Source organism: Ostrinia furnacalis, unplaced genomic scaffold, assembly GCF_004193835.3.
Source record: "Ostrinia furnacalis isolate ACB-3 unplaced genomic scaffold, ASM419383v2 OfSCF3056, whole genome shotgun sequence".
NCBI classification, from domain to species: domain Eukaryota; kingdom Metazoa; phylum Arthropoda; class Insecta; order Lepidoptera; family Crambidae; genus Ostrinia; species Ostrinia furnacalis.
In genome coordinates this window covers 484,813-499,265 of record NW_021133295.1, presented here as the reverse complement: position 1 = coordinate 499,265, position 14,453 = coordinate 484,813, and the positions used below count along the sequence as shown (strand labels likewise).

At 36.2% G+C, this 14,453-nt stretch overlaps 1 protein-coding gene across 2 annotated transcripts in view; it reads left to right on the top strand.

Annotated features, from left to right (window-relative positions):
- Positions 1 to 4,619: 4,619 nt before the first annotated feature.
- The window catches only part of LOC114357147 (putative GPI-anchored protein pfl2), an 88,728-nt gene continuing 78,894 nt past the window's right edge, over positions 4,620 to 14,453 (top strand). The window contains exon 1 of one of the 2 annotated variants that reach the window (XM_028310643.1): positions 4,620 to 4,808. The gene's annotated coding sequence lies outside the window, so the exon portion shown is untranslated. The remainder of the gene's footprint in view (positions 4,809 to 14,453) is intronic. The other variant, XM_028310644.1, reaches the window with a different exon arrangement.

Here is a 14,453-nt window from a genome sequence, read left to right as displayed (position 1 = left end):
AAAAAAAAAAAGTATATAAGTAGTATATCCGTTAAACTAGCACCCATAACACAAGCATTAAGTTGCTTACTTTGGGGCTAGCTGGCGCTGTGTGAAATTGTCCAAAGATTTATTTAAAGATTTATTATTTATCTGTGGTCGCGATTCTCATCAGTGAGGGACGTCCTCAACGTATCTAATGTAACCAGTTTACGCTGGACTTGTGTCCTAATATGTTGAAGTACCTAGGTACTTATTATAGCGGGCGGGGTTGAGTATTCTCTACTTTCTTTCCCCCTACTATTGTGCAGTCAGGATTCAGCTTGACTACCAATAAAAAACCTAATCATTTAGTTAGTCTCTACCACAGTACGATGCGATGTGTTTTACGATGATAATGCTAGTTTCTTCGGCACATCTCGAGTTGTGAAGCATTTTGCCATCGTTTTGTTACTGCTGTTAGATAATAGCTTTCGCATTAGCATTAGTGATGCGATTTGCATTGGGCACGATGGTATACACTTCCGTGCTTGGCCAACAGTTGTGGTGACAGTTTGACCATGGTGTATTGAATTATTGGGCAACTAAGGGGATTTTCGTGCCCTTTAGATTATCTGAAAGGCATAATTTCTATCGGTATAATAGTTTAATCCGATAAGAATTCATTTTGTAATATAGCGTCAAGTGACAAATGGAAGAGTTCGATACAATATTGAGAATTGATTACGATGACGCACCGTTTCAATCCTGATTATACGTGGGACACTATCTAAGTTGTGAGCCTAACTATGAATACAAAGTAGTTTATTAGTAAAATGGTATTGATTGCGTTTATTGGTATTGTCTTTCATGATTTATGTACTTTTTAATGTGTCCGATACACTTTTCATAGCATTTTTTCCACTCAGCTTGAGGTACCTCCAAAGCATGGTTTTTGACCACAACGACAGTTGCTTCTGGCTACATAAATCGCTGTTCACGCATTTAATTTTAATATATGGGTACCAAAAGAAGTGTTTAGATTCCAAGCAAGAATTTTGTAGCGTTGGACCTGTTTATTTCATATTTTGAGTGTTCAAATAGTCAGTTGTTTGACGGGGCGTGTAAAAGCTCACATTTTCGTCACGAATGGCGATTCGACTATGCTAGTCAGTTTCCCTTATTAAACTGAAGACTTCTGGAAAAAAATTGGCTGTTTACTATTAAGAATTAACCATTATAAATTTCTCTAGTGACGTTTCTGTCATATAATCGGATATTTCGGAAAAATAGGCGACCGTAAGTTTCAAAGTGTTCCGAGCGCATGGGACTTTTGTTGGAATTGGTTCATCTTAAAACACCTCCATAGTCGATAGTTGTTTATTTTCAGGAGCATTATGCATAGATTCTTAATTCGTCAACTGTCATAATTTTAAAAACGGCTTTTAAAGCTTTTTAAACGTATTTATCAAACATTTCCAAGGACTAAACGACACAAGCGTCCTATTGAGCGTTTGAAAATTTTTGTAACATCCATCGAGATAAAAACGTATTAACCATAATATGGTCATACAATATTTTATTACTGCTAGTGGAATTAATGCCTAAGATTATCTCAATCTTACGATATATCACATGACGAGGTTTCTCTTCCATTTTTCTGACAACATCAATGTTTTCCGCCACTATTAGTCATTTTGGACGACTTTCGCAAAGTTCACTGGTGAGCCAATGACATACAATATTATACTTCTTAAACTAGCGTTTTACAATGGTAAAGGACAGATCTTTATCAACAAAAGTGAAATTTAGCTGACCGCTTCAGTTTTGTATTGATTAACCACGTCGAAAGTCATAATAAATCTTCGCGCGAAAATTTTCGCAAGTCAATTCCATGTTTTTGTAGTCAAGATAATTTTCAATTCAATGTTAATAATACAAAACGTGCTCAAATGATAAAAAGTTTTGAATAAGGTAGTAGTCAAAAATGTCAAACTTTTCATTAAAAGTATCAGATGTCGTCTAACAATACGTTATGTTGTCGAGGCTCACAACTTAAATAGTGCCCTAGTACATAGTTTAATATTTCTGTAACCCATATTCCTTATGATATAACCTGATAGTTAATTCGTGGTACTAAGACTTTGTAAAAAAACCAAAATGTTAATGTATAAATTATTTAGTTGCCTACTAATCTACTATATAAAAATAAGTCGGGTTTTCCTCCCTGACGCTATAACTCCAGAACGCACGAACCGATTTCCACGGTTTTGCATTCGTTAGAAAGGTCTCGGGCTCCGTGAGGTTTATAACAAAGAAAATTCGGGAAAAGGGGGTAAAACAGGATCCATGCGTACGAAGTCGCAGGCGGCCGCTAGTTGTCTATATTATTTAGTAAGTAGGCAACCTTTTTTGGGAATGCTCTCGTGCATGATTTGCGTGGTACCCAAAGCGCTTTTTACCCCATAATCAGCCTCTTCGATGCCTCAGGGATAAGTTTAGTGTATCACATTCTTTTCTTTTTCTCCCAGTCCAGCACGTAAGAAATATTAGTGTGCTGCGCCATACCATGCATAATTTTCTGTGATTTTCAAATTAACGGATCTCATTCTTGACTAGGGTTTTATAAAATGCTAGTTTTGATACAGATTTCATACATTTATGATACTAAAGAGTCCTGTGGTAGAGTCAATTGTCTATACTAATATTATAAATGCGAAAGTAACTCTGTCTGTTTGTCTGTCTGTCTCGCTTTCACGCCTAAACCACTGAACCGATTTTGATGAAATTTGGCATAGAGATAGGTTGAGTCCCGGGAAAGGACATAGAATAGTTTTTATCCCGGTTTTTGAAAAAGAGACGCGCTCGATAAAGTTTTTCTGTGACGGAAAGCTAGTTATCTAGTAACTGTGATTGCCTGTAAAGCAGATGTTACTAATCGTTTTCACCTTCAGCTGTGCGACAGGCCGGGTCTGTTTTTGCGTCAATATTTGATAATCGTTTAATGTTTTATTCAGAGCGTTGGCTGGGATTCCTTCACGCGAGGGACTTTTGTTTTGAGGAGGTTGTTCGGTCAATCACACAATTAATATCATTTTAGTTGATTTAATAGAATAAAAAGAATATAATATAAGAATTAGTGAATATTGAGAGTGAAATGTGAATACCTACCTAGTTATTAAAAAAAAACTGTCGAAGAGTCGCCTCTCGATCTAAATATTTTTAAAATAACTTGAAACCTTTCAACGACCTTTCGCTTGCCGGGCGACTGCTCTTTTCCATCTGAGCTACAGCTTAAACTGAAAATATTGTCCTACAGCGCTCTTAGGCTGATTTATTTTTAAACAGAGAAAAAATTACTTTTGTAACTTTTTGGAAACTTTTAGTGACCATCCATTTGTTGCGCTATTGACCTCTAGTGTATTAAAATCCCTTTCAAGGAATAGGTCGCGTCACTGTTAGGTAAACTGCCAAAGGCTTTCCATGAGAGAAGCTCATTTATGAGTGAAAAGTTCACCTCATCTACTTTTTGTCTACATATTTTCCGATAGCCAATCTGGCACTCTACATTGATTCGATTACTAACGAAAAAGTCTTTAATTCGATTTCGTGATCGCTTCATTCCTAAGTGAGATCTCTAACGAATGTGTCGTCCTCTGTACAATTCAATACTCTACATTTAATTTTACAGAATCGCTTTCGTAAACGATTGTTGACTTTTTCTGCGGACCTAGATCAATCAAGCAAAGCTAATAATGCAATCAAGTTAATTATATCTCTATTTTAGATCTTTCTTCGATTGCTACATTAATACACATTGGATTTAACAATTTAATGGTTCAAGCCGACAATATTAAATTGCTGGAGCTTTTTCCTGTTGCGAGATAGTTTCTCACAGCGCACTTAGCAGGATGCTGTCATTAGACTGCCTTTAGTTTATCAGACAGCTAGTTAACACAATTTTATTGGTTACTTAACTACTTTATCAATTTAGCCAGAGCTCTACCTATTTCTAGGTACTCGTATCTCGTAAGTAGCCTATTTGTCAAAATATCCTACATGTTATGTAGTACCGTAGTACTTACAATTTTTAATTATGGAATGGGTTTTTAAAGTGATTTCCAAGTAGGTATAAAATTAATAATCAAAGTTGACAAATTTTTTGGCGGGATAGTGAAGCGTTTTTTTTGGCTCGCACGGCTTGTGCATTTGCCACGACAAAAAAGTGAAGCGTTATTTTTAAAATTTTGGTTTTATTTTTTTTGATGTATGGTTAATAATAGTGGATTATTTTAACGGACTATACTTAGTTATTATTACGTACAGAATCATATGCTAATCGCAAGAAGCAAAAAATAATATTTGCGAAGCTAGGTCGATAACAATAAATATTAACACAATTTCTACAACATTATTTCAAAGTGGAACAACACATTCATTTATATCCTTACACAAAATATCTCAGCGAGCGCAATACATTTTCCAATCGGCTGCAGATGTATCATTTGCTGAATTAGGTGGGCAAGCGCACTCGTCCATAGACTAGAGGCGATCGTGTGCTCTCTGCCGTATCAAGGCTGCCAGTAATTTATTGGCAAACACAGCATCCAAGCGATTTAATACGTTTTCTAGTACAGATGTAGGTATGTGCAATGATTACATATCTCGGCCGGCACTGGACGCCGGCTCGCTCAGTCCGTCCGCGCGCGCCGACCGCTCCGCACGCGTTGTCACTGTGAATAATATCGAGTTATATTCATAACTACGCTCATAAAGTATTTTGTGTGACTTTTTAACTGTGACTTGTGATAGTGAGGTGTTAAAACTTGGACTAAGGATCTAGAGCTGAGGTAAACAGTGTTTTTTTGTTATTAACTCGTTCAATATCTTTTGTTTGGGTTTTTTGTTTTGATCGGGAAATGGTGTAAGTAATCCACGTTAGTTTCGGTGGGAGGTAGTTGTAAAATTAGTTTTGCAAGTTGAATGGCAACTAAATTGGCATTTTGTAAGTTGATAGGCGGTTGCTTTGTGAACTTAGTGGTATGTTGGCAAACTCGTACCTAAATGATGACTCAGTGATTGCTTTTCTTCTGTAAGATAGGTACAAGTGGTAATTCAAGTTATTAAGTAGAATCTACTCAATCTTTGCTCTATAGTAATGATATTACATTTAATTTTAAAAAAGCTTGTAAAGAAGGCATTGTTTGATTATTTTATTATGCTTTAGAAGTGTTATAGGTTATTTAAAAAAATTAAATGATAGTATTATGAGACTAATTTGGCGCCATTTTATACTGACCAGACACCATTCTATCGCCCAAGGTCGCAAGTTCGATTTCGCGCCATAGCAAATAAGTTAATGTTGTTGAAAGTAACAATAACTTGGAGTTGACCATTTTTATTGTTGTTAAATATTGGTTCGTCAGACAATGATTATTTTTAATGTTGAACGTTGATTCTTTGCTGTCTTTCGGACTGGAAAATATTTTTTTATCATGATTTACGATTAAACATTTTAAAAATACTTACTCGTAGGAATTTCCCCAATAAAGACTTTTCAAGAAGTTCAAAGGCCTATTACTTTGTTAAGTGTGTTCTACTATGTTTGTCGTCGAATAAATCTGTGATTTATTTATCATTTATGATTTAATATGAGTAAATAAGTACTCGATTTGAATGTTAATAAGTAGTTAGAGACCTAGAAATTGGCCTCGCTACGTTTGTGTAAGGCCATCACTAAAGTTTTGACGCTATAAAACAAGGAAGAAACGTCGTCACAGATTTGAAACTCAGGGCAAAGTTTTGTAAACTCTACTTTTCCAGCAGGTTAATATTTTAAGTGATTTATCTATACTAATATTATAAATTGAAGAGTTTGTTAGTTTACTTGAACGCGCTAATCTCCGGAACTACTGGTTTGATTTGAAAAATTATTTCAGTGTTAGATAGCCCATTTATCGAGGAAGGCTATAGGCTATACAACATCAATAGGAGCAGAGCTATAATGAAAAATGTTGCGAAAACGGGTTTTCACGCGTACGAAGTCGCGGGCACAGCTAGTATTTATATATTTTAAATATTTAAAGTACGAGTACTTTTATGTGTACCTATTTATAATAATAGAATTGTTAATAATAGAATGGTTAAATAAGACTACACATCAAACAGAGAATGGGCAGCAGCGCTCTCTGAAAAACATCAATCTTATAAACTGCAATCTCCAACCCGCCTGCCAAGCAGGGCCGTAGCTAGGGTCGAATTTGAGGTAGGGCAGCATTAGTTACAGGTAGGGCGGAAGTAAAAAAATTATCATAATTGATCTGCCGTCCAAACACGGGCTCCTAAATCAATCACCATGTATATCACCATCATGTGAATAGTTATTCGTAGACAAATAATTACTGTGACAGTGCATGAGCATGGATCTAAGAACTATTAAATCCTCAATGATGAAGAACAAGTGAATAAGATGGTTGAACTTCCAGATTTGGATGTAGAGATCCACGTCTGAGTGAGAGTGAGGTAATAATTAATTATTGGGTGGGGTGATACGAGTAAATAGAAACGACCAAAAATATCATTAAGATCACATTGTTTTTGCGTACTTATTATAATAATTAACTAACATAATAATAAAAAACATTTAAAACATAATAACTATAGCCCTATTCTAATTCTTTGTATAAACCCATCGCTTCATGAGATGGCGCTTCGAATGCCATCTATACACAGAACAAAGAATGTAACACTTTTTTTTGCATTCACTGATAAAACACCTGAAATTCAATAAAATATAAACAATATCCATTTGAGGTTGTTTTTGTTTTGACGTTTTGTTTTTATTCAGCAAAATGTCATCATGACATTTGTCATTGGTGCGTTCCGTTTCATCGGCTTTAGTTTGAACCAATACAAGAGTCTTACCATCACATTATAAATTTTGTTGCAAACTTAGATACCTATCGCTACATTTTTTTTCTCAAACTATGAACAAACAATTTAATTATAATAATTTATCTTAGTTTTAGATATTTTTAAGGTAGGGCATTGTGGTTTCAAGGTAGGGCATTGCCCCACAATGCCCCCCCCTAGCTACGGCCATGCTGCCAAGCGTGGGGATTATGGCAAAACCCTCCACTATAGAGGAGGAGGCTCATAGTCCAGCAGTGGACTGTAAAGGGCTGTTGATGATGATGATGATGGTTAAATAAAACAATTATAATATTAGTCAAGTAAAATACAAGTTCAGTGACATCGAGAACATTTATCACCATTATAAAGATAATAAATAACAAAAGTGCTTTGAATAGTCATTACTGAGTTAATTATATTATTAGTGTTCTTTATACAATCATTATTATGCAATTAAACTACCTAGTTTAACGATATCCTTTTACTCACTCTTTCTGTAATTGTTATTCGTTTATTTTTAAACGGAAGTTAAGTTTTCTTCCAAGCGAACGATGATAAATTATTAATTAATTAGTTGATTAACAAAACGATATTATTCACGCATTCGTTGTAATTAATGGGCTTTAATATTGTTGTAATTGTGGTAAAAGTAATAATTAAGTTTCTGGTTCCACTTTTTTTGCAAGTTTGACTTTAGTTAATCGATCGAAAAGAGTAGAATCGATTATATCTTTACTGTTGGTTTTAAGAATGCGTAATTTTAACCGAAAATGACATCAATGCGAGCTTCACTTATGAACATAAAAATCATAAGTTAATTTTTTTTAAATAATAAAGAAAGATTCTCAGATTATATTAGGCCAGATTCGACCAAACTTTTATCCGAGAATAACTTCTGGTATAACTGGCACATTGACAGTTTCAGTATGGGAAATATGTCAAAACTGACGATTTATTTTGAGATTAATATTTAATATTTACTCTTGTTTGTTCGAATCCACCCTTAGAATCTTACGCAGTTTAAAGTCTTCAAATGTATTAGCTAACACATCCACACAATTCCAAACGCCTCAGAATTCGATAGAGCACGCAATTGGGTTCAATTGGTTAAATAGTTGTAACTGTCCGCTGGGGTCACCGGTTCGGCTCCCGCCGCGTGTCTAATACGCATTGACGAAACTGATTTTGTTGATACTGCCCGGTTCTCTTTCGTTTGCCAATTGTTCCGTATCTGCCGTGTTTTTGTGAAGGTAGGTCAGTAACTTCACTCTGTTTATTACATAGCCGGTATTGAACATGTCAAAAATTCATTCAGCACTTTCCTTTATTTTTTTGTTTCACAATAATTCGTAACGTTTCGTAGAAAGCAAATTATCAACTTGATCGACTTAGTTTTCGTAGCAAATCTTCTTGTTCGTAATAACAAATCCCATAAAGCTTCAATATTCTTTGTAGAGTCTTTGTAAAACTCTGTCTCGTCGTGACCATCCAGAAGAAGTGGTATGATATCGTTTCATTTCAAAGTAAGCAGTTGGTAGTTATTTTCAGCAACACCTACATTTTGTACCGACGTCACGTCACTATTATATTTTACATTGTTTTTGTAAAATCGCTCTTTTTCCAAATACATAAGATGCCACAGTGTGAAGCTTGATGTGCTGTCATCCGTACATCTGAAGCAAGCCTCAGTGCATGCGTCCCCTTTGCGTGCGCGCGGTTCTAACGCTTTCACGAGTTCGCGCGCATGTTTGACTAAGAAGACAGTAGCGCACACCAGTGGAATTATACCTTTACGTAGGATGCTGTTTAATATTCTGTATAATGTAAATTACAACACTGGTTGTAACAGTAAATGTACCGACTATTACTATAGAGATCGGAATATCTAGTTGACTACACCCGATTTGGAGTCTAGGTACAGATGTACTAGAAATATACGAGTACTCGAAATGTTTTAAGAATTAGTACTCAATTCGAGACGCTATTGAAGTGATTTATCTGAGAGACTTACTTTGAATACCTACAGCTACTTACTCACAAAGGCAAATTAAAGTAGGCACTAAAATTAAAGTAGGAAACCTAATTAAAGTAGGAACTACCTGGAAAAGGGTGTTTATAAAGACATTTGTTATAATACTTTGAATTTCTGTCGTCTTTGCTAGGTAAGCTTATTGCTTAAACTTAATTGAATTAATTATCTAGTGAAAAAATATTTAAAATTAATTATCTAGCGAACCTATTGTATGTACTTCAACTATGCTTCAGCTCTTCACGCATGTTATCATTTTGCTATAGTTGAGTCTGCATTATTACCGGGGATCTGTAACAAAGTTTTCAATGCTTTGTGTATTTTTAACTATATTTTTTATTTCGCACGCCTTTTGATTTTAGATTGAATATTTTGAAGACTACTCTTATTTTCTCATTTCATTACTCTATCATAAAGTTTCAGAAAGGAAATCTGGATAATAACTGCATATTAATGCCTGAATCGAATACATTTTGATGAATTTTGGTATTAAACATTGAAGAAGGAAAAAAAAATTCAAGATTTGATCACTTTGGATTTTTTGATTGCGTTTTTTTGGTAAATTGTAACATGCGTTTTTTTTGGTAAATTGTAATATCCGCGATAAATTATTTTCTGAGACAAACTAAAATCTACACGAGTTAAGCCAACATGAGCTACACTTTGATAGGACTTCTCGAAAAACCAGTTATAAACAGGCATAAAAGATTCTACAAGGCTTTCAAAAGTGCAAAGATGACATTAACAGTAGGTAGGTACTTATTATTCATTGATAAAATGAATAATGGTAAAAATATGAATAAAACATAATCCCGTATTAATATATAAAATAAAATTTGTGAAACGGGCCCGTGTAGTTAAATAAATAAATAAAAGGTATTTATTTCAGGCATAGCCCATAAAAGTGTTAGTAACAAAGGTCTTATAAACTATGGTTAGTAAATCACACAGTAACCTAAACATAATTATAATTAAAGAACGACAATTTGTACAGTAAATAATTTAGAAAAAGAAACATCATACGTGAACTGTTTTAATACCTATATCAATCCATTTGCTTCGGCGTGTTTTGTACCACGTCGTGAATCGATTTCGGAATAAAATCTATCGCAAATGCAACATTGTCTAGCTCACAAGTTTATCTAGGCTTTCGAAGGCAGACACTTGGTTCTAATAACCCTCGAAATCACGGTAATCTCGTGCCGGGGTACATGATTATGATAGAGCAATTTTCCGCAATGCTCGCCGGCAACGGGAGTGTGTGTGGTCCACCGTTTTCATGCTCTATGCGTCTGCGCACCGTTACTGTTCCTAAATACTGCTCTAGAGATATGGAATATCGTATTCATTTGAACATACTTATAGTATGATATACGGGCTGTTTGAAAACACACAAAGTAATGAGTAGGTTTTAGAGAAGTGCTTTCTTTTCTTTAATCAAAGATCATTTGTAAATTTGGGGTCTGGTCCACCTGGTAGTTGTAATATGTGGTCTCTAGACCTTTTTAAGTAATAAAACATCTTAGAGTAAATGTTGCTTGGTGTTTCTTTGCGAGATCGAATCAAAAATGAGGAGATCCGTAAACAAACCAAAGTCGCTGACATAGCCCGACGGATTAGCAAGCTGAAGTGGCAATGGGCAGGGCATATAGTACGCAGAACTGACGGCCGATGGTGCAGAAAGGTTCTGGAATGGAGGCCGCGTACCGAAAAACGCAGCGTTACGTACCACGTCCATACGTCATAATTTCCGATGATCAAATATTGGCGTTATTCTGGTCGCCCATGGCTGGTGGTGCCGTTTTCATGGTCCGGCGGTGAGCAGCGCACCGTTACCACCAATTAGAACATTCCATCTCGCTGCGCGCGCATCCTGCTAGGTGATCTCGTTAGCGTTACAAGATGAAAATAAATTAACAGCCGGCTCGGCTTTTCACTGTCTAAAATAAAGGTCAGTAAAACTACTTTTCTCCTCAGACTATAGTAATACTTGTTCCGATTTAATGCAGTCATTACAGTGGTTTTTAAACAATCTACGCCGGGTCCGACGCAGAATGTGCACTTCGCAAAATGCGCACTTTTCTATAAAACAAAGGGCTAGAGTTTCGTTTCGTTTCCATAAAATTAGTATGGAAACGTGCGCATTTTGTGAAATGCTCATTTTGCCAAGTGCACATTCTGCGTCGGACCCTCTATGTCGTATAAGATGAAAAGGGACAAATATTATACGAACATCAGGTCTACGGGTTGGGTAGATAGCGTTAGAAGTATAGGCCAAATGTTTTTTTAAACCTTATTTTTACAAATGACTTTGGTTTTAATAAAACGCATTGGTTGTTCAGCACAGACTACTATTTATTTGACAAACCCGTAGTTAGTACACATTACACATACATACACTAGGTGGCAGCACTGTCAGACATTTTGTTATCTGTATTACAACATCCCCTCTATAACAAAACGTTTCATTTTAATAAATCACAATAAACATAAACCTAATTTTTCTAACAGAAAATAATGTTTTACAGATGGCAAACTTTTTGTTAAGACATCAGCTGGCATTTTACCCGAGTCTAAATAATTAACTTTAATTATATTGCTGGTGATTAGATCTTTGACAAAATGATGGCGCACATCTATGTGCTTGGACCTTTTAANGGTCATAATTAATTTTGCCTTCGTCTTCGCATCATTTGAAGCGTTGACGCCATCACAATCTTCCTGCTTGATGCTGTTTTCCAAGCCTTCTAGGAGGAGGTAATTTTCGGCGGCAAAAGCCCATTCGTCATAATTTTCTCGTCCGCGTAACTTGGGAACGTTTACTAACAAGTTCACAGCCATTCTTGTGCAACTCAATGTGAATTAAACTGGTAATTTTTACAAAAAAGTCGGGACTGGGCCCATAACCTAATAAAACGCATTGGTTGTTCAGCACAGACTACTATTTATTTGACAAACCCGTCCCGTAGTTAGTACACATTACACATACATACACTAGGTGGCAGCACTGTCAGACATTTTGTTATCTGTATTACAACAGAGAGCAATCACAATCTTAGAAGTAAATTGGATAAGAGACCAGTTAATACAACCCCTCGTAGTTCTTCAAACCAAAATGCGACCGCATCCAGTTCTAGAGGTCCAATAACATGTTTTAATTGCGGTATAAAAGGACACCCAAGTTTTCTCTGTCCAAAACCGATCATTAAATGTAATAATTGCCGGAGGCTTGGACACAACATACTGTCATGCCCATACAAACGTGCAGATCGTAATTCTAATGAGCAAAAGACCGAGAAGGAGAATTCCGAAAAAACTGTTTTAAAAATAACCCTGAATGAGACTCCGCTCTGCCCAAATCTCACTGATACTAGGGACAAATATATGATGACCATTAACGTAAATAATCTACCACTGTCATGTTTTGTAGATTTGGGTAGCGAATGCTCGTTAATTCGTCAATCAGATGCCGCATCTTTAGGCCTTACGTTTATGAAAGATAATTTGCCACTGTTAAAGGGTGTAGGTCAAGCCCTTGTTCCGGCTTTGGCACGAGTACGGGGTGTCGTCGATGTCCAGGACATCTCATTAGAAATTGATATGTTTGTTGTCGATGACGATGTCTTGAAGCATTCAGTACTGTTGGGCCATCAAAATATTATGATAACTAAAACCCCCTCGCAGTTAATATTTGAAACAATCGATACCTCTGAAAAACTCGTGATGTTAGTAGCTAATGAGATCATTGTAAAACGGAATGAGCTTAAATCAATCCCTGTGACCTCTTCTTCATCTTTTACGGTAGAGTTTATGTACATGGCTCTATAAGAGGAAAACCCGGTTACGAATATTACCTCTTACCTGGCGAATATGAGCTTTCTAATGGGACTGGCATCTTTTTAGTACAAAACTTAGCCGTTAATGATGTGTTTTTTGCCAAAAATACATTAATTACTCGGACCAATAGACCTGGAGATACTAGACACATATGTAGACTCGCGATGAATGACATTGATTTGAATAAATCTGTTAACTTTGGCAACACCTTAAATTATGACCAACAGCAAAAATTAGTGGAACTTTTGAAATCTTACTCAGACTGTTTTTCAAACAATCTTACTGATTTGGGGTTTACACAAGAAACTGAGATGGTTATAAATTTAAAAGACTCGGAGCCGGTTGTATATCGCCCATATCGCATGTCACATGCAGAGAAATTACAGGTCCAGAATATTGTAAACGAAATGTTAGATGCGAACATAATACGTGAATCTTCGTCCCCCTATGCTAGTCCTATAGTTTTAGTAAAAAAGAAGTCTGGTGAGAAGCGTTTATGCGTCGACTACAGGGCGTTGAATTTGAAGACGATTAAAGACCATTATCCCATCCCACGCGTAGAGGACCAGCTTGATTCATTATCAGGCAACACTCTCTTTACTACCCTAGACCTTGCTTCTGGGTATTATCAAATACCCATTTCTGAAGAATCAACCCATTTGACTGCTTCCGTTACACCCGACGGTCAATTCGAGTATTTGAGGATGCCATTTGGGCTCGTTAATGCGCCATCAGTCTTTCAACACACGATAAATAAAATTCTGGCTTCTGCCAAAGTAAAATTTGCCATAGTCTACATGGATGATATTCTCATCCCAGCCAAAAATTTTGACCAGGGTATTTCGAGATTAAAAGAAGTTTTAGACTTGCTACGCAAAGGTGGACTGACGCTTAAACTGTCTAAATGCAACTTTTTCTTTGACAAAATAGATTTTCTTGGATTCGAGGTTAGTGGCGATGGTATAAGACCAGGAAATAGGAAAACTGAGGCAGTATCTAAATTCCCAACCCCTAAGACCCAACACGAAATACGCCAATTTCTCGGTTTGGCCAGTTTTTTTAGAAGATTTGTGAAAGATTTCGCAGTAATAGCACGCCCGTTAACTGACCTTTTAAGAAAAAACGCTACTTGGCAATGGACCGATGAACACGACAATGCTTTCACTACTTTGAAGAGGGCTCTAATTGAACGTCCGATACTGGCACTTTATGATCCACTAGCTGAAACGACATTACACACTGACGCAAGTAAAATTGGCCTAGCTGGTATACTACTACAAAAGAACTCTGATGGTAACTTCCATGTAGTCTCATATTATAGGCGAAAAACCACTAATGACGAACAAAAACTTCATTCATTTGAACTAGAAACTCTCGCAGTAGTGGCTTCTCTTAACAGATTTCGTGTGTACCTGATAGGTATCCCTTTTAAAATATATACAGACTGTAGCGCTTTGAGGAATACTTTCACAAAAAGAGACTTGATACCTCGTATAGCTCGCTGGTGGATCCAGATGCAAGAGTTTGATTTTAGTGTCGAATATAGGCCTGGATCACAAATGTCCCATGTTGACGCATTAAGTAGGAATCCAATTGAATTCCCTACTCAGGACAGTCACATCTTAGATGTTCTCGTAGTCAACGAAGACAGCTGGCTTAGTACGGTTCAAATGACGGATGATGAGATCAAATTGATTAAAGAAGCGCTTACCGCTCC